The sequence below is a fragment of the Salmo salar genome, chromosome ssa23 (assembly GCF_905237065.1).
Source record: "Salmo salar chromosome ssa23, Ssal_v3.1, whole genome shotgun sequence".
In the NCBI taxonomy this organism is placed as follows: domain Eukaryota; kingdom Metazoa; phylum Chordata; class Actinopteri; order Salmoniformes; family Salmonidae; genus Salmo; species Salmo salar.
In genome coordinates this window covers 41,659,428-41,678,263 of record NC_059464.1, presented here as the reverse complement: position 1 = coordinate 41,678,263, position 18,836 = coordinate 41,659,428, and the positions used below count along the sequence as shown (strand labels likewise).

The 18,836-nt window shown below is 38.9% G+C and overlaps 17 non-coding genes across 17 annotated transcripts; all 17 read right to left on the bottom strand.

Moving 5' to 3' along the window:
- Window positions 1–2,030: 2,030 nt before the first annotated feature.
- LOC123730021 (small nucleolar RNA U3) lies at window positions 2,031–2,246 on the bottom strand. The gene has a single exon (XR_006761714.1). It is a non-coding gene; the product is annotated as a small nucleolar RNA U3 (small nucleolar RNA).
- Window positions 2,247–3,043: 797 nt separating this feature from the next.
- On the bottom strand, window positions 3,044–3,259 carry LOC123729905 (small nucleolar RNA U3). Its single transcript, XR_006761604.1, has one exon. It is a non-coding gene; the product is annotated as a small nucleolar RNA U3 (small nucleolar RNA).
- Window positions 3,260–4,056: 797 nt separating this feature from the next.
- LOC123729907 (small nucleolar RNA U3) lies at window positions 4,057–4,272 on the bottom strand. Its single transcript, XR_006761606.1, has one exon. It is a non-coding gene; the product is annotated as a small nucleolar RNA U3 (small nucleolar RNA).
- Window positions 4,273–5,069: 797 nt separating this feature from the next.
- LOC123729899 (small nucleolar RNA U3) lies at window positions 5,070–5,285 on the bottom strand. Its single transcript, XR_006761598.1, has one exon. It is a non-coding gene; the product is annotated as a small nucleolar RNA U3 (small nucleolar RNA).
- Window positions 5,286–6,177: 892 nt separating this feature from the next.
- On the bottom strand, window positions 6,178–6,393 carry LOC123729898 (small nucleolar RNA U3). The gene has a single exon (XR_006761597.1). It is a non-coding gene; the product is annotated as a small nucleolar RNA U3 (small nucleolar RNA).
- Window positions 6,394–7,285: 892 nt separating this feature from the next.
- On the bottom strand, window positions 7,286–7,501 carry LOC123729928 (small nucleolar RNA U3). Its single transcript, XR_006761627.1, has one exon. It is a non-coding gene; the product is annotated as a small nucleolar RNA U3 (small nucleolar RNA).
- A 797-nt stretch (window positions 7,502–8,298) lies between these two features.
- On the bottom strand, window positions 8,299–8,514 carry LOC123729927 (small nucleolar RNA U3). The gene has a single exon (XR_006761626.1). It is a non-coding gene; the product is annotated as a small nucleolar RNA U3 (small nucleolar RNA).
- A 796-nt stretch (window positions 8,515–9,310) lies between these two features.
- Window positions 9,311–9,526, bottom strand: LOC123729938 (small nucleolar RNA U3). Its single transcript, XR_006761637.1, has one exon. It is a non-coding gene; the product is annotated as a small nucleolar RNA U3 (small nucleolar RNA).
- Window positions 9,527–10,323: 797 nt separating this feature from the next.
- On the bottom strand, window positions 10,324–10,539 carry LOC123729932 (small nucleolar RNA U3). The gene has a single exon (XR_006761631.1). It is a non-coding gene; the product is annotated as a small nucleolar RNA U3 (small nucleolar RNA).
- A 797-nt stretch (window positions 10,540–11,336) lies between these two features.
- Window positions 11,337–11,552, bottom strand: LOC123729923 (small nucleolar RNA U3). The gene has a single exon (XR_006761622.1). It is a non-coding gene; the product is annotated as a small nucleolar RNA U3 (small nucleolar RNA).
- A 796-nt stretch (window positions 11,553–12,348) lies between these two features.
- On the bottom strand, window positions 12,349–12,564 carry LOC123729934 (small nucleolar RNA U3). The gene has a single exon (XR_006761633.1). It is a non-coding gene; the product is annotated as a small nucleolar RNA U3 (small nucleolar RNA).
- Window positions 12,565–13,361: 797 nt separating this feature from the next.
- LOC123729920 (small nucleolar RNA U3) lies at window positions 13,362–13,577 on the bottom strand. Its single transcript, XR_006761619.1, has one exon. It is a non-coding gene; the product is annotated as a small nucleolar RNA U3 (small nucleolar RNA).
- Window positions 13,578–14,373: 796 nt separating this feature from the next.
- LOC123729919 (small nucleolar RNA U3) lies at window positions 14,374–14,589 on the bottom strand. Its single transcript, XR_006761618.1, has one exon. It is a non-coding gene; the product is annotated as a small nucleolar RNA U3 (small nucleolar RNA).
- A 796-nt stretch (window positions 14,590–15,385) lies between these two features.
- LOC123729918 (small nucleolar RNA U3) lies at window positions 15,386–15,601 on the bottom strand. Its single transcript, XR_006761617.1, has one exon. It is a non-coding gene; the product is annotated as a small nucleolar RNA U3 (small nucleolar RNA).
- Window positions 15,602–16,397: 796 nt separating this feature from the next.
- On the bottom strand, window positions 16,398–16,613 carry LOC123729917 (small nucleolar RNA U3). Its single transcript, XR_006761616.1, has one exon. It is a non-coding gene; the product is annotated as a small nucleolar RNA U3 (small nucleolar RNA).
- A 796-nt stretch (window positions 16,614–17,409) lies between these two features.
- Window positions 17,410–17,625, bottom strand: LOC123729916 (small nucleolar RNA U3). The gene has a single exon (XR_006761615.1). It is a non-coding gene; the product is annotated as a small nucleolar RNA U3 (small nucleolar RNA).
- Window positions 17,626–18,422: 797 nt separating this feature from the next.
- LOC123729947 (small nucleolar RNA U3) lies at window positions 18,423–18,638 on the bottom strand. The gene has a single exon (XR_006761646.1). It is a non-coding gene; the product is annotated as a small nucleolar RNA U3 (small nucleolar RNA).
- Window positions 18,639–18,836: the final 198 nt, after the last annotated feature.

Genomic DNA, 18,836 nt, shown 5'->3' with positions numbered 1-18,836 from the left:
CTTTTTTCTTTGTTTCATAATATAGTTTATTTTTCTTTCTAGTCACATGATTTCTAAATTTGCAGTATGTTTGCCAATCTGTTGTGCAGCCAGACTTATATCCCATTCTTTTACCTCATCCCTCTCAACCATACCATTTTTTAATTCCTCAACAATCCATGGGGATTTCATCGCTTTTACAGTCATTTTCTTAAATGGTGCATGCTTATTAGTAACTGGAATAAGACATTTCATAAATATGTCAAGTGCAGTGTCTGGTTGCTCCTCATTACACACCACAGACCAACAAATATTATTTACATCAACAACATAGCAATCACTACACAACTTATTGTATGACCTCTTATACAGTATATTAGGCCCAGCCTTTGGAACTTTGTTTTTCCTAAATATGGCTACTATGTTGTGATCACTACATCCAATGGATTTGGATACTGCTTCAAAGCAAATTTCTGCAGCATTGGTAAAGGTGTGATCAATAAAAATGTTGATGATTTAATTCCTGTAACTACCCTGGTACAGTAGGTTGACTGATAACCTGAACCAAGGTTGCAGGCACTAGCTACAGTTTGAAGCAATTTCTTGAGTGGGAAGCTTTATGAAAGCAAGTCCATATTTAAATCCCCCAGAAAATATACCTCTCTGTCAATATCACATACATTATCAAGCATTTCACACATGTTATCCAGATACTGACTGTTAGCACTTGGTGGTCTATAGCAGCTTCCCACAAGAATGGGCTTTAGGCGAGGAAGATGAACTTGTAGCAATATTACTTCAACAGTATTTAACATGAGAACCATTTTAAGATTTACAGGAATGTGGCTCTGAATATAAATGGTAACACTTCCACCATTGGCATTTCTGTAGATGTTATAACCATGTGTTTCTACCACTGAATCATCAAAGGTATTATCTAAGTGATTTTCAGAAATTATGAATGTCATCTGTTACTAGCAAGTTATTAATGTCATGAACTTTGTTTCTTAAGCTACATATGTTAATGTGGGCTATTTTCAGCGCTTTTCTGAGATGTTTATTTTTTCTTTACCTTTATTGAACTAGGCAAGTCAGTTAAGAACAAATTCTTATTTTCAATGACGGCCTAGGAATAGTGGGTTTACTGCCTTGTTCAGGGGCAGAACGAATGATTAGTACCTTGTCAGCTCGGGGATTCAATCTTGCAACCTTTCAGTTACTAGTCCAACGTTCTAACCACTAGGCTACGCTTCCGCCCCAATGTTTGATTATTTTCATTGGTTTACTGGGAAGCCTAGCAGAAGTAGACATGCTGTTCCAAATTATGTTAGTGCAGGGTGAGCTGCACACCGCCTCAGGGCTAACAGTATAACTCTGGTTCATAGTCACATAATTACAGCATACAATAACTGTAGAATCAGCAGAGGCATTCAGGGAAGTTAGAGAGACATAAATTAGGTCACTCACATTGGGTATTCCAATATCCCCGGGATAATGTTCACTTGCTGAAGCATTACGACAACTCTGCGACACAACAGTAGGGATTAACTGATCTAATCTAGCTTTGGGTCATTGATAAGTCATTGTGTCAACGCAGTAAATAACAAATAAAATTATCCCTGAAAGTTTTGTCTTCATTCATGTTCATTGAAGAACAATTCTACCCCTTTTAAACATCGTCTGTTTTAGCTATAGACGTATGGGTTGAATTACAAACCCCTAAAAGCTATCTATGAAAAGCTGAGACTCTAACGAACATGCACATGTGACATGATTTGCTCTATGACGCTCCCAAGCTACACAAGAGTTGTTAGAAGATATGGGGTTATTCTATGTAGAAGGTCAAAGGAAGGTCAAAGGTTGTCCTGAAAGGAAAATGGTAAAGCACCTCATTGTGAAGCTAAATATAAGGGCTGGACATGGAGATAAATGAAAGTCAGAAAACTGAAAAGATTTTTGCTGGGGTATCAGGACTGATTCAATAGGATTTATTTTATTAACGATGAGGATTTGGGAGACATTTCAGTAAGTTTTATTGTACAGGGTGATCATCCACTCAGAACATATTCCCTTCATCCATGTTCATTGAAGAACAAGGAAAGATCATCAAAGGTGTAAGAAACATGAGCAAAGTCATTTCTAGCCACCAGATTCATGCTCTGAACGGGAATATCTTGAATCGTCATCATGGATAGCAAAACCTACCACTTTAGACACACATTTCTCAAGTAACGAACTATAGAAATGATCCCTGAAAGTATAGTCTTGGTGTATAAGTAGTTGTGATCAAGGTGGAGCATCTTGAAAAGAGCATTTGCACCAGCGGTTTGTGTTGCATTCTCAGCATCAACAGTTGTTGCAATCAAATGATGTTAATTATGGAGAATTGCTAGGTTCCACAAATGAGAAAGATGGTCAGCGATGCTGGTTGCCAACAGGTAAAATATGACCTAATGTTGGTGGACATCCATCCATATTTCAAAGCAAGTTATTTTTGTGGAATTCTACCCCCTTTTCAACATTGTCTGTTTTAGCTATAGACGTATGGGTTGTACCATCAGATCTGTCTTTGTCTTCCGCATCCAGTGGTACCAAGAGTTAGTCTGTGTGATTAACGGGGGCTGAGATAGAGCTGTGTTTGTGAGACAATGACGTATCTCAAAGGGGCCCAGGTCCGGGTCTTTTTTTTACAAAAACATCTGTAGAGTCAGAATGGTTTGAATTACAAACCCCTAAAAGCTATCTATGAAAAGCTGAGACTCTAACGAACATGCACATGTGACATGATTTGCTCTATGACGCTCCCAAGCTACACAAGAGTTGTTAGAAGTTATGGGGTTATTCTATGTAGAAGATCAAAGGAAGGTCAAAGGTTGTCCTGAAAGGAAAATGGTAAAGCACCTCATTGTGAAGCTAAATATAAGGGCTGGACATGGAGATAAATGAAAGTCAGAAAACTGAAAAGATTTTTGCTGGGGTATCAGGACTGATTCAATAGGATTTATTTTATTAATGATGAGGATTTGGGAGACATTTCAGTAAGTTTTATTGTACAGGGTTAACATCCACTCAGAACATATTCCCTTCATCCATGTTCATTGAAGAACAAGGAAAGATCATCAAAGGTGGAAGAAACATGAGCAAAGTCATTTCTAGCCACCAGATTCATGTTCTGAATGGGAATATCTTGAATCGTCATCATGGATAACGAGACCTACCACTTTAGACACACATTTCTCATGTAACGAACTATAGAAATGATCCCTGAAAGTATAGTCTTGGTGTATAAGTAGTTGTGATCAAGGTGGAGCATCTTGAAAAGAGCATTTGCACCAGCGGTTTGTGTTGCATTCTCAGCATCAACAGTTGTTGCAATCAAATTATGTTAATTGTGGAGAATTGCTAGGTTCCACAAATGAGAAAGATGGTCAGCGATGCTGGTTGCCAACAGGTAAAATATGAGCTAATGGTGGTGGACATCCATCCATATTTCAAAGCAAGTTATTTTTGTGGAATTCTACCCCCTTTTCAACATTGTCTGTTTTAGCTATAGACGTATGGGTTGTACCATCAGATCGGTCTTTGTCTTCCGCATCCAGTGGTACCAAGAGTTAGTCTGTGTGATTAACGGGGGCTGAGATAGAGCTGTGTTTGTGAGACAAAGACGTATCTCAAAGGGGCCCAGGTCCGGGTCTTTTTTTTACAAAAACATCTGTAGAATCAGAATGGTTTGAATTACAAACCCCTAAAAGCTATCTATGAAAAGCTGAGACTCTAACGAACATGCACATGTGACATGATTAGCTCTATGACGCTCCCAAGATACACAAGAGTTGTTAGAAGTTATGGGGTTATTCTATGTAGAAAATCAAAGGAAGATCAAAGGTTGTCCTGAAAGGAAAATGGTAAAACACCTCATTGTGAAGCTAAATATAAGGGCTGGACATGGAGATAAATGAAAGTCAGAAAACTGAAAAGATTTTTGCTGGGGTATCAGGACTGATTCAGTAGGATTTATTTCATTAACAATGAGGATTTGGGAGACGTTTCAGTAATTTTTATTGTACATGGTAAACATCCACTCAGAACATATTCCCTTCATCCATGTTCATTGAAGAACAAGGAAAGATCATCAAAGGTGGAAGAAACATGAGCAAAGTCATATCTAGCCACCAGATTCATGCTCTGAACGGGAATATCTTGAATCGTCATCATGGATAGCGAGACCTACCACTTTAGACACACATTCCTCAAGTAACGAACTATAGAAATTATCCCTGAAAGTATAGTCTTGGTGTATAAGTAGTTGTGATCAAGGTGGAGCATCTTGAAAAGAGCATTTGCACCAGCGGTTTGTGTTGCATTCTCAGCATCAACAGTTGTTGCAATCAAATGATGTTAATTATGGAGAATTGCTAGGTTCCACAAATGAGAAAGATGGTCAGCGATGCTGGTTGCCAACAGTTAAAATATGACCTAATGTTGGTGGACATCCATCCATATTTCAAAGCAAGTTATTTTTGTGGAATTCTACCCCCTTTTCAAAATTGTCAGTTTTAGCTATAGACGTATGGGTTGTACCATCAGATCTGTCTTTGTCTTCCGCATCCAGTGGTACCAAGAGTTAGTCTGTGTGATTAACGGGGGCTGAGATAGAGCTGTGTTTGTGAGACAAAGACATATCTCAAAGGGGCCCAGGTCCGGGTCTTTTTTTTACAAAAACATCTGTAGAGTCAGAATGGTTTGAATTACAAACCCCTAAAAGTTATCTATGAAAAGCTGAGACTCTAACGAACATGCACATGTGACATGATTTGCTCTATGACGCTCCCAAGCTACACAAGAGTTGTTAGAAGTTATGGGGTTATTCTATGTAGAAGATCAAAGGAAGGTCAAAGGTTGTCCTGAAAGGAAAATGGTAAAACACCTCATTGTGAAGTTAAATATAAGGGCTGGACATGGAGATAAATGAAAGTCAAAAAACTGAAAAGATTTTTGCTGGGGTATCAGGACTGATTCAATAGGATTTATTTTATTAACGATGAGGATTTGGGAGACATTTCAGTAAGTTTTATTGTACATGGTTAACATCCACTCAGAACATATTCCCTTCATCCATGTTCATTGAAGAACAAGGAAAGATCATCAAAGGTGGAAGAAACATGAGCAAAGTCATATCTAGCCACCAGATTCATGCTCTGAACGGGAATATCTTGAATCGTCATCATGGACAGCGAGACCTACCACTTTAGACACACATTTCTCAAGTAACGAACTATAGAAATGATCCCTGAAAGTATAGTCTTGGTGTATAAGTAGTTGTGATCAAGGTGGAGCATCTTGAAAAGAGCATTTGCACCAGCGGTTTGTGTTGCATTCTCAGCATCAACAGTTGTTGCAATCAAATTATGTTAATTATGGAGAATTGCTAGGTTCCACAAATGAGAAAGATGGTCAGCGATGCTGGTTGCCAACAGGTAAAATATGAGCTAATGTTGGTGGACATCCATCCATATTTCAAAGCAAGTTATTTTTGTGGAATTCTACCCCCTTTTCAAAATTGTCAGTTTTAGCTATAGACATTTTTACATTTTTTACTTTTTAGTCATTTAGCAGACGCTCTTATCCAGAGCGACTTACAGTAGTGAATGCATAAATTTCATACAACCCATAGACGTATGGGTTGTACCATCAGATCTGTCTTTGTCTTCCGCATCCAGTGGTACCAAGAGTTAGTCTGTGTGATTAACGGGGGCTGAGATAGAGCTGTGTTTGTGAGACAAAGACATATCTCAAAGGGGCCCAGGTCCGGGTCTTTTTTTTACAAAAACATCTGTAGAGTCAGAATGGTTTGAATTACAAACCCCTAAAAGTTATCTATGAAAAGCTGAGACTCTAACGAACATGCACATGTGACATGATTTGCTCTATGACGCTCCCAAGCTACACAAGAGTTGTTAGAAGTTATGGGGTTATTCTATGTAGAAGATCAAAGGAAGGTCAAAGGTTGTCCTGAAAGGAAAATGGTAAAACACCTCATTGTGAAGTTAAATATAAGGGCTGGACATGGAGATAAATGAAAGTCAAAAAACTGAAAAGATTTTTGCTGGGGTATCAGGACTGATTCAATAGGATTTATTTTATTAACGATGAGGATTTGGGAGACATTTCAGTAAGTTTTATTGTACATGGTTAACATCCACTCAGAACATATTCCCTTCATCCATGTTCATTGAAGAACAAGGAAAGATCATCAAAGGTGGAAGAAACATGAGCAAAGTCATATCTAGCCACCAGATTCATGCTCTGAACGGGAATATCTTGAATCGTCATCATGGACAGCGAGACCTACCACTTTAGACACACATTTCTCAAGTAACGAACTATAGAAATGATCCCTGAAAGTATAGTCTTGGTGTATAAGTAGTTGTGATCAAGGTGGAGCATCTTGAAAAGAGCATTTGCACCAGCGGTTTGTGTTGCATTCTCAGCATCAACAGTTGTTGCAATCAAATTATGTTAATTATGGAGAATTGCTAGGTTCCACAAATGAGAAAGATGGTCAGCGATGCTGGTTGCCAACAGGTAAAATATGAGCTAATGTTGGTGGACATCCATCCATATTTCAAAGCAAGTTATTTTTGTGGAATTCTACCCCCTTTTCAAAATTGTCAGTTTTAGCTATAGACATTTTTACATTTTTTACTTTTTAGTCATTTAGCAGACGCTCTTATCCAGAGCGACTTACAGTAGTGAATGCATAAATTTCATACAACCCATAGACGTATGGGTTGTACCATCAGATCTGTCTTTGTCTTCCGCATCCAGTGGTACCAAGAGTTAGTCTGTGTGATTAACGGGGGCTGAGATAGAGCTGTGTTTGGGAGAAAAAGACGTATCTCAAAGGGGCCCAGGTCCGGGTCTTTTTTTTACAAAAACATCTGTAGAGTCAGAATGGTTTGAATTACAAACCCCTAAAAGCTATCTATGAAAAGCTGAGACTCTAACGAACATGCACATGTGACATGATTAGCTCTATGACGCTCCCAAGCTACACAAGAGTTGTTAGAAGTTATGGGGTTATTCTATGTAGAAAATCAAAGGAAGGTCAAAGGTTGTCCTGAAAGGAAAATGGTAAAACACCTCATTGTGAAGCTAAATATAAGGGCTGGACATGGAGATAAATGAAAATCAGAAAACTGAAAAGATTTTTGCTGGGGTATCAGGACTGATTCAATAGGATTTCTTTTATTAACGATGAGGATTTGGGAGACATTTCAGTAAGTTTTATTGTACATGGTTAACATCCACTCAGAACATATTCCCTTCATCCATGTTCATTGAAGAACAAGGAAAGATCATCAAAGGTGGAAGAAACATGAGCAAAGTCATATCTAGCCACCAGATTCATGCTCTGAACGGGAATATCTTGAATCGTCATCATGGAGAGCGAGACCTACCACTTTAGACACACATTTCTCAAGTAACGAACTATAGAAATTATCCCTGAAAGTATAGTCTTGGTGTATAAGTAGTTGTGATCAAGGTGGAGCATCTTGAAAAGAGCATTTGCACCAGCGGTTTGTGTTGCATTCTCAGCATCAACAGTTGTTGCAATCAAATGATGTTAATTATGGAGAATTGCTAGGTTCCACAAATGAGAAAGATGGTCAGCGATGCTGGTTGCCAACAGGTAAAATATGAGCTAATGTTGGTGGACATCCATCCATATTTCAAAGCAAGTTATTTTTGTGGAATTCTACCCCCTTTTCAACATTGTCAGTTTTAGCTATAGACGTATGGGTTGTACCATCAGATCTGTCTTTGTCTTCCGCATCCAGTGGTACCAAGAGTTAGTCTGTGTGATTAACGGGGGCTGAGATAGAGCTGTGTTTGTGAGACAAAGACATATCTCAAAGGGGCCCAGGTCCGGGTCTTTTTTTTACAAAAACATCTGTAGAGTCAGAATGGTTTGAATTACAAACCCCTAAAAGCTATCTATGAAAAGCTGAGACTCTAACGAACATGCACATGTGACATGATTAGCTCTATGACGCTCCCAAGCTACACAAGAGTTGTTAGAAGTTATGGGGTTATTCTATGTAGAAAATCAAAGGAAGGTCAAAGGTTGTCCTGAAAGGAAAATGGTAAAACACCTCATTGTGAAGCTAAATATAAGGGCTGGACATGGAGATAAATGAAAATCAGAAAACTGAAAAGATTTTTGCTGGGGTATCAGGACTGATTCAATAGGATTTCTTTTATTAACGATGAGGATTTGGGAGACATTTCAGTAAGTTTTATTGTACATGGTTAACATCCACTCAGAACATATTCCCTTCATCCATGTTCATTGAAGAACAAGGAAAGATCATCAAAGGTGGAAGAAACATGAGCAAAGTCATATCTAGCCACCAGATTCATGCTCTGAACGGGAATATCTTGAATCGTCATCATGGAGAGCGAGACCTACCACTTTAGACACACATTTCTCAAGTAACGAACTATAGAAATTATCCCTGAAAGTATAGTCTTGGTGTATAAGTAGTTGTGATCAAGGTGGAGCATCTTGAAAAGAGCATTTGCACCAGCGGTTTGTGTTGCATTCTCAGCATCAACAGTTGTTGCAATCAAATGATGTTAATTATGGAGAATTGCTAGGTTCCACAAATGAGAAAGATGGTCAGCGATGCTGGTTGCCAACAGGTAAAATATGAGCTAATGTTGGTGGACATCCATCCATATTTCAAAGCAAGTTATTTTTGTGGAATTCTACCCCCTTTTCAACATTGTCTGTTTTAGCTATAGACGTATGGGTTGTACCATCAGATCTGTCTTTGTCTTCCGCATCCAGTGGTACCAAGAGTTAGTCTGTGTGATTAACGGGGGCTGAGATAGAGCTGTGTTTGCGAGACAAAGACGTATCTCAAAGAGGCCCAGGTCCGGGTCTTTTTTACAAAAACATCCGTAGAGTCAGAATGGTTTGAATTACAAACCCCTAAAAGCTATCTATGAAAAGCTGAGACTCTAACGAACATGCACATGTGACATGATTTGCTCTATGATGCTCCCAAGCTACACAAGAGTTGTTAGAAGTTATGGGGTTATTCTATGTAGAAAATCAAAGGAAGGTCAAAGGTTGTCCTGAAAGGAAAATGGTAAAACACCTCATTGTGAAGCTAAATATAAGGGCTGGACATGGAGATAAATGAAAGTCAGAAAACTGAAAAGATTTTTTGCTGGGGTATCAGGACTGATTCAATAGGATTTATCTTATTAACGATTAGGATTTGGGAGACATTTCAGTAGATTTTATTGTACATGGTTAACATCCACTCAGAACATATTCCCTTCATGCATGTTCATTGAAGAACAAGGAAAGATCATCAAAGGTTGAAGAAACATGAGCAAAGTCATTTCCAGCCACCAGATTCATGCTCTGAATGGGAATATCTTGAATCGTCATCATGGAGAGCGAGACCTACCACTTTAGACACACATTTCTCAAGTAACGAACTATAGAAATTATCCCTGAAAGTATAGTCTTGGTGTATAAGTAGTTGTGATCAAGGTGGAGCATCTTGAAAAGAGCATTTGCACCAGCGGTTTGTGTTGCATTCTCAGCATCAACAGTTGTTGCAAACAAATGATGTTAAATATGGAGAATTGCTAGGTTCCACAAATGAGAAAGACGGTCAGCGATGCTGGTTGCCAACAGGTAAAATATGACCTAATGATGGTGGACATCCATCCATATTTCAAAGCAAGTTATTTTTGTGGAATTCTACCCCCTTTTCAACATTGTCTGTTTTAGCTATAGACTTATGGGTTGTACCATCAGATCTGTCTTTGTCTTCCGCATCCAGTGGTACCAAGAGTTAGTCTGTGTGATTAACGGGGGCTGAGATAGAGCTGTGTTTGTGAGACAAAGACATATCTCAAAGGGGCCCAGGTCCGGGTCTTTTTTTTACAAAAACATCTGTAGAGTCAGAATGGTTTGAATTACAAACCCCTGAAAGCTATCTATGAAAAGCTGAGACTCTAACGAACATGCACATGTGACATGATTAGCTCTATGACGCTCCCAAGCTACACAAGAGTTGTTAGAAGTTATGGGGTTATTCTATGTAGAAGATCAAAGGAAGGTCAAAGGTTGTCCTGAAAGGAAAATGGTAAAACACCTCATTGTGAAGTTAAATATAAGGGCTGGACATGGAGATAAATGAAAGTCAGAAAACTGAAAAGATTTTTGCTGGGGTATCAGGACTGATTCAATAGGATTTCTTTTATTAACGATGAGGATTTGGGAGACATTTCAGTAAGTTTTATTGTACATGGTTAACATCCACTCAGAACATATTCCCTTCATCCATGTTCGTTGAAGAACAAGGAAAGATCATCAAAGGTGGAAGAAACATGAGCAAAGTCATATCTAGCCACCAGATTCATGCTCTGAACGGGAATATCTTGAATCGTCATCATGGAGAGCGAGACCTACCACTTTAGACACACATTTCTCAAGTAACGAACTATAGAAATTATCCCTGAAAGTATAGTCTTGGTGTATAAGTAGTTGTGATCAAGGTGGAGCATCTTGAAAAGAGCATTTGCACCAGCGGTTTGTGTTGCATTCTCAGCATCAACAGTTGTTGCAATCAAATGATGTTAATTATGGAGAATTGCTAGGTTCCACAAATGAGAAAGATGGTCAGCGATGCTGGTTGCCAACAGGTAAAATATGAGCTAATGTTGGTGGACATCCATCCATATTTCAAAGCAAGTTATTTTTGTGGAATTCTACCCCCTTTTCAACATTGTCTGTTTTAGCTATAGACGTATGGGTTGTACCATCAGATCTGTCTTTGTCTTCCGCATCCAGTGGTACCAAGAGTTAGTCTGTGTGATTAACGGGGGCTGAGATAGAGCTGTGTTTGTGAGACAAAGACATATCTCAAAGGGGCCCAGGTCCGAGTCTTTTTTTTACAAAAACATCTGTAGAGTCAGAATGGTTTGAATTACAAACCCCTAAAAGCTATCTATGAAAAGCTGAGACTGTAACGAACATGCACATGTGACATGATTAGCTCTATGACGCTCCCAAGCTACACAAGAGTTGTTAGAAGTTATGGGGTTATTCTATGTAGAAGATCAAAGGAAGGTCAAAGGTTGTCCTGAAAGGAAAATGGTAAAACACCTCATTGTGAAGCTAAATATAAGGGCTGGACATGGAGATAAATGAAAATCAGAAAACTGAAAAGATTTTTGCTGGGGTATCAAGACTGATTCAATAGGATTTCTTTTATTAACGATGAGGATTTGGGAGACATTTCAGTAAGTTTTATTGTACATGGTTAACATCCAGTCAGAACATATTCCCTTCATCCATGTTCATTGAAGAACAAGGAAAGATCATCAAAGGTGGAAGAAACATGAGCAAAGTCATTTCTAGCCACCAGATTCATGCTCTGAACGGGAATATCTTGAATAGTCATCATGGATAGCGAGACCTACCACTTTAGACACACATTTCTCAAGTAACCAACTACAGAAATGATCCCTGAAAGTATAGTCTTGGTGTATAAGTAGTTGTGATCAAGGTGGAGCATCTTGAAAAGAGCATTTGCACCAGCGGTTTGTGTTGCATTCTCAGCATCAACAGTTGTTGCAAACAAATGATGTTAAATATGGAGAATTGCTAGTTTCCACAAATGAGAAAGACGGTCAGCGATGCTGGTTGCCAACAGGTAAAATATGACCTTATGTTGGTGGACATCCATCCATATTTCAAAGCAAGTTATTTTTGTGGAATTCTACCCCCTTTTCAACATTGTCTGTTTTAGCTATAGACTTATGGGTTGTACCATCAGATCTGTCTTTGTCTTCCGCATCCAGTGGTACCAAGAGTTAGTCTGTGTGATTAACGGGGGCTGAGATAGAGCTGTGTTTGCGAGACAAAGACGTATCTCAAAGAGGCCCAGGTCCGGGTCTTTTTTTACAAAAACATCTGTAGAGTCAGAATGGTTTGAATTACAAACCCCTAAAAGCTATCTATGAAAAGCTGAGACTCTAACGAACATGCACATGTGACATGATTAGCTCTATGACGCTCCCAAGCTACACAAGAGTTGTTAGAAGTTATGGGGTTATTCTATGTAGAAAATCAAAGGAAGGTCAAAGGTTGTCCTGAAAGGAAAATGGTAAAACACCTCATTGTGAAGCTAAATATAAGGGCTGGACATGGAGATAAATGAAAATCAGAAAACTGAAAAGATTTTTGCTGGGGTATCAGGACTGATTCAATAGGATTTCTTTTATTAACGATGAGGATTTGGGAGACATTTCAGTAAGTTTTATTGTACATGGTTAACATCCACTCAGAACATATTCCCTTCATCCATGTTCGTTGAAGAACAAGGAAAGATCATCAAAGGTGGAAGAAACATGAGCAAAGTCATTTCTAGCCACCAGATTCATGCTCTGAACGGGAATATCTTGAATCGTCATCATGGAGAGCGAGACCTACCACTTTAGACACACATTTCTCAAGTAACGAACTACAGAAATTATCCCTGAAAGTATAGTCTTGGTGTATAAGTAGTTGTGATCAAGGTGGAGCATCTTGAAAAGAGCATTTGCACCAGCGGTTTGTGTTGCATTCTCAGCATCAACAGTTGTTGCAATCAAATGATGTTAATTATGGAGAATTGCTAGGTTCCACAAATGAGAAAGACGGTCAGCGATGCTGGTTGCCAACAGGTAAAATATGACCTAATGTTGGTGGACATCCATCCATATTTCAAAGCAAGTTATTTTTGTGGAATTCTACCCCCTTTTCAACATTGTCTGTTTTAGCTATAGACTTATGGGTTGTACCATCAGATCTGTCTTTGTCTTCCGCATCCAGTGGTACCAAGAGTTAGTCTGTGTGATTAACGGGGGCTGAGATAGAGCTGTGTTTGTGAGACAAAGACATATCTCAAAGGGGCCCAGGTCCGAGTCTTTTTTTTACAAGAACATCTGTAGAGTCAGAATGGTTTGAATTACAAACCCCTAAAAGCTATCTATGAAAAGCTGAGACTGTAACGAACATGCACATGTGACATGATTAGCTCTATGACGCTCCCAAGCTACACAAGAGTTGTTAGAAGTTATGGGGTTATTCTATGTAGAAGATCAAAGGAAGGTCAAAGGTTGTCCTGAAAGGAAAATGGTAAAACACCTCATTGTGAAGCTAAATATAAGGGCTGGACATGGAGATAATTGAAAATCAGAAAACTGAAAAGATTTTTGCTGGGGTATCAAGACTGATTCAATAGGATTTCTTTTATTAACGATGAGGATTTGGGAGACATTTCAGTAAGTTTTATTGTACATGGTTAACATCCAGTCAGAACATATTCCCTTCATCCATGTTCATTGAAGAACAAGGAAAGATCATCAAAGGTGGAAGAAACATGAGCAAAGTCATTTCTAGCCACCAGATTCATGCTCTGAACGGGAATATCTTGAATAGTCATCATGGATAGCGAGACCTATCACTTTAGACACACATTTCTCAAGTAACCAACTACAGAAATGATCCCTGAAAGTATAGTCTTGGTGTATAAGTAGTTGTGATCAAGGTGGAGCATCTTGAAAAGAGCATTTGCACCAGCGGTTTGTGTTGCATTCTCAGCATCAACAGTTGTTGCAAACAAATGATGTTAAATATGGAGAATTGCTAGGTTCCACAAATGAGAAAGACGGTCAGCGATGCTGGTTGCCAACAGGTAAAATATGACCTTATGTTGGTGGACATCCATCCATATTTCAAAGCAAGTTATTTTTGTGGAATTCTACCCCCTTTTCAACATTGTCTGTTTTAGCTATAGACTTATGGGTTGTACCATCAGATCTGTCTTTGTCTTCCGCATCCAGTGGTACCAAGAGTTAGTCTGTGTGATTAACGGGGGCTGAGATAGAGCTGTGTTTGCGAGACAAAGACGTATCTCAAAGAGGCCCAGGTCCGGGTCTTTTTTTACAAAAACATCTGTAGAGTCAGAATGGTTTGAATTACAAACCCCTAAAAGCTATCTATGAAAAGCTGAGACTGTAACGAACATGCACATGTGACATGATTAGCTCTATGACGCTCCCAAGCTACACAAGAGTTGTTAGAAGTTATGGGGTTATTCTATGTAGAAGATCAAAGGAAGGTCAAAGGTTGTCCTGAAAGGAAAATGGTAAAACACCTCATTGTGAAGCTAAATATAAGGGCTGGACATGGAGATAAATGAAAATCAGAAAACTGAAAAGATTTTTGCTGGGGTATCAAGACTGATTCAATAGGATTTCTTTTATTAACGATGAGGATTTGGGAGACATTTCAGTAAGTTTTATTGTACATGGTTAACATCCAGTCAGAACATATTCCCTTCATCCATGTTCATTGAAGAACAAGGAAAGATCATCAAAGGTGGAAGAAACATGAGCAAAGTCATTTCTAGCCACCAGATTCATGCTCTGAACGGGAATATCTTGAATAGTCATCATGGATAGCGAGACCTATCACTTTAGACACACATTTCTCAAGTAACCAACTACAGAAATGATCCCTGAAAGTATAGTCTTGGTGTATAAGTAGTTGTGATCAAGGTGGAGCATCTTGAAAAGAGCATTTGCACCAGCGGTTTGTGTTGCATTCTCAGCATCAACAGTTGTTGCAAACAAATGATGTTAAATATGGAGAATTGCTAGGTTCCACAAATGAGAAAGACGGTCAGCGATGCTGGTTGCCAACAGGTAAAATATGACCTTATGTTGGTGGACATCCATCCATATTTCAAAGCAAGTTATTTTTGTGGAATTCTACCCCCTTTTCAACATTGTCTGTTTTAGCTATAGACTTATGGGTTGTACCATCAGATCTGTCTTTGTCTTCCGCATCCAGTGGTACCAAGAGTTAGTCTGTGTGATTAACGGGGGCTGAGATAGAGCTGTGTTTGCGAGACAAAGACGTATCTCAAAGAGGCCCAGGTCCGGGTCTTTTTTTACAAAAACATCTGTAGAGTCAGAATGGTTTGAATTACAAACCCCTAAAAGCTATCTATGAAAAGCTGAGACTGTAACGAACATGCACATGTGACATGATTAGCTCTATGACGCTCCCAAGCTACACAAGAGTTGTTAGAAGTTATGGGGTTATTCTATGTAGAAGATCAAAGGAAGGTCAAAGGTTGTCCTGAAAGGAAAATGGTAAAACACCTCATTGTGAAGCTAAATATAAGGGCTGGACATGGAGATAAATGAAAATCAGAAAACTGAAAAGATTTTTGCTGGGGTATCAAGACTGATTCAATAGGATTTCTTTTATTAACGATGAGGATTTGGGAGACATTTCAGTAAGTTTTATTGTACATGGTTAACATCCAGTCAGAACATATTCCCTTCATCCATGTTCATTGAAGAACAAGGAAAGATCATCAAAGGTGGAAGAAACATGAGCAAAGTCATTTCTAGCCACCAGATTCATGCTCTGAACGGGAATATCTTGAATAGTCATCATGGATAGCGAGACCTATCACTTTAGACACACATTTCTCAAGTAACCAACTACAGAAATGATCCCTGAAAGTATAGTCTTGGTGTATAAGTAGTTGTGATCAAGGTGGAGCATCTTGAAAAGAGCATTTGCACCAGCGGTTTGTGTTGCATTCTCAGCATCAACAGTTGTTGCAAACAAATGATGTTAAATATGGAGAATTGCTAGGTTCCACAAATGAGAAAGACGGTCAGCGATGCTGGTTGCCAACAGGTAAAATATGACCTTATGTTGGTGGACATCCATCCATATTTCAAAGCAAGTTATTTTTGTGGAATTCTACCCCCTTTTCAACATTGTCTGTTTTAGCTATAGACTTATGGGTTGTACCATCAGATCTGTCTTTGTCTTCCGCATCCAGTGGTACCAAGAGTTAGTCTGTGTGATTAACGGGGGCTGAGATAGAGCTGTGTTTGCGAGACAAAGACGTATCTCAAAGAGGCCCAGGTCCGGGTCTTTTTTTACAAAAACATCTGTAGAGTCAGAATGGTTTGAATTACAAACCCCTAAAAGCTATCTATGAAAAGCTGAGACTGTAACGAACATGCACATGTGACATGATTAGCTCTATGACGCTCCCAAGCTACACAAGAGTTGTTAGAAGTTATGGGGTTATTCTATGTAGAAGATCAAAGGAAGGTCAAAGGTTGTCCTGAAAGGAAAATGGTAAAACACCTCATTGTGAAGCTAAATATAAGGGCTGGACATGGAGATAAATGAAAATCAGAAAACTGAAAAGATTTTTGCTGGGGTATCAAGACTGATTCAATAGGATTTCTTTTATTAACGATGAGGATTTGGGAGACATTTCAGTAAGTTTTATTGTACATGGTTAACATCCAGTCAGAACATATTCCCTTCATCCATGTTCATTGAAGAACAAGGAAAGATCATCAAAGGTGGAAGAAACATGAGCAAAGTCATTTCTAGCCACCAGATTCATGCTCTGAACGGGAATATCTTGAATAGTCATCATGGATAGCGAGACCTATCACTTTAGACACACATTTCTCAAGTAACCAACTACAGAAATGATCCCTGAAAGTATAGTCTTGGTGTATAAGTAGTTGTGATCAAGGTGGAGCATCTTGAAAAGAGCATTTGCACCAGCGGTTTGTGTTGCATTCTCAGCATCAACAGTTGTTGCAAACAAATGATGTTAAATATGGAGAATTGCTAGGTTCCACAAATGAGAAAGACGGTCAGCGATGCTGGTTGCCAACAGGTAAAATATGACCTTATGTTGGTGGACATCCATCCATATTTCAAAGCAAGTTATTTTTGTGGAATTCTACCCCCTTTTCAACATTGTCTGTTTTAGCTATAGACTTATGGGTTGTACCATCAGATCTGTCTTTGTCTTCCGCATCCAGTGGTACCAAGAGTTAGTCTGTGTGATTAACGGGGGCTGAGATAGAGCTGTGTTTGCGAGACAAAGACGTATCTCAAAGAGGCCCAGGTCCGGGTCTTTTTTTACAAAAACATCTGTAGAGTCAGAATGGTTTGAATTACAAACCCCTAAAAGCTATCTATGAAAAGCTGAGACTGTAACGAACATGCACATGTGACATGATTAGCTCTATGACGCTCCCAAGCTACACAAGAGTTGTTAGAAGTTATGGGGTTATTCTATGTAGAAGATCAAAGGAAGGTCAAAGGTTGTCCTGAAAGGAAAATGGTAAAACACCTCATTGTGAAGCTAAATATAAGGGCTGGACATGGAGATAAATGAAAATCAGAAAACTGAAAAGATTTTTGCTGGGGTATCAAGACTGATTCAATAGGATTTCTTTTATTAACGATGAGGATTTGGGAGACATTTCAGTAAGTTTTATTGTACATGGTTAACATCCAGTCAGAACATATTCCCTTCATCCATGTTCATTGAAGAACAAGGAAAGATCATCAAAGGTGGAAGAAACATGAGCAAAGTCATTTCTAGCCACCAGATTCATGCTCTGAACGGGAATATCTTGAATAGTCATCATGGATAGCGAGACCTATCACTTTAGACACACATTTCTCAAGTAACCAACTACAGAAATGATCCCTGAAAGTATAGTCTTGGTGTATAAGTAGTTGTGATCAAGGTGGAGCATCTTGAAAAGAGCATTTGCACCAGCGGTTTGTGTTGCATTCTCAGCATCAACAGTTGTTGCAAACAAATGATGTTAAATATGGAGAATTGCTAGGTTCCACAAATGAGAAAGACGGTCAGCGATGCTGGTTGCCAACAGGTAAAATATGACCTTATGTTGGTGGACATCCATCCATATTTCAAAGCAAGTTATTTTTGTGGAATTCTACCCCCTTTTCAACATTGTCTGTTTTAGCTATAGACTTATGGGTTGTACCATCAGATCTGTCTTTGTCTTCCGCATCCAGTGGTACCAAGAGTTAGTCTGTGTGATTAACGGGGGCTGAGATAGAGCTGTGTTTGCGAGACAAAGACGTATCTCAAAGAGGCCCAGGTCCGGGTCTTTTTTTACAAAAACATCTGTAGAGTCAGAATGGTTTGAATTACAAACCCCTAAAAGCTATCTATGAAAAGCTGAGACTGTAACGAACATGCACATGTGACATGATTAGCTCTATGACGCTCCCAAGCTACACAAGAGTTGTTAGAAGTTATGGGGTTATTCTATGTAGAAGATCAAAGGAAGGTCAAAGGTTGTCCTGAAAGGAAAATGGTAAAACACCTCATTGTGAAGCTAAATATAAGGGCTGGACATGGAGATAAATGAAAATCAGAAAACTGAAAAGATTTTTTGCTGGGGTATCAGGACTGATTCAATAGGATTTCTCTTATTAACGATTAGGATTTGGGAGACATTTCAGTAAGTTTTATTGTACATGGTTAACATCCAGTCAGAACATATTCCCTTCATGCATGTTCATTGAAGAACAAGGAAAGATCATCAAAGGTTGAAGAAACATGAGCAAAGTCATTTCCAGCCACCAGATTCATGCTCTGAACGGGAATATCTTGAATAGTCATCATGGAGAGCGAGACCTACCACTTTAGACACACATTTCTCAAGTAACCAACTACAGAAATTATCCCTGAAAGTATAGTCTTGGTGTATAAGTAGTTGTGATCAAGGTGGAGCATCTTGAAAAGAGCATTTGCACCAGCGGTTTGTGTTGCATTCTCAGCATCAACAGTTGTTGCAAACAAATGATGTTAAATATGGAGAATTGCTAGGTTCCACAAATGAGAAAGACGGTCAGCGATGCTGGTTGCCAACAGGTAAAATATGACCTTATGTTGGTGGAC